The sequence below is a fragment of the Mustelus asterias genome, unplaced genomic scaffold (genome assembly GCF_964213995.1).
Source record: "Mustelus asterias unplaced genomic scaffold, sMusAst1.hap1.1 HAP1_SCAFFOLD_517, whole genome shotgun sequence".
Lineage (NCBI taxonomy): Eukaryota > Metazoa > Chordata > Chondrichthyes > Carcharhiniformes > Triakidae > Mustelus > Mustelus asterias.
Genome location: NW_027590469.1, coordinates 198,688 through 198,997, shown reverse-complemented (window position 1 = coordinate 198,997; position 310 = coordinate 198,688). Strand labels below are relative to the sequence as shown.

Sequence of the window (310 nt, the reverse complement as noted above, 5' to 3'; positions counted from 1 at the left end):
CGCCCAACGTGGGGCTCGAACCCACGACCCTGAGATTAAGAGTCTCATGCTCTACCGACTGAGCTAGCCGGGCACATGTGCTACACCGCTTTCCATAACCTAAAATGCATGGAGACAAATACGGTTTTTCCATTTGGTGTCTCAGCTTGTTCTGATTTCAAAGTTTACAATGAATCCACCGACAGAATCCCCAAAGTTCCTATCCATTCCTCTCAATTATTAATTACGTTATTCACATCTTCCAATTCTTAGCTTCACCTCTCCCAAATATTCCAAACTCCTCTTCCATCATTCACCTTATTTTTCGTGG

At 43.9% G+C, this 310-nt stretch overlaps 1 non-coding gene across 1 annotated transcript; it reads right to left on the bottom strand.

Annotated features, from left to right (window-relative positions):
• Positions 1-73, bottom strand: trnak-cuu (transfer RNA lysine (anticodon CUU)). Its single transcript has one exon. It is a non-coding gene; the product is annotated as a tRNA-Lys (tRNA).
• Positions 74-310: the final 237 nt, after the last annotated feature.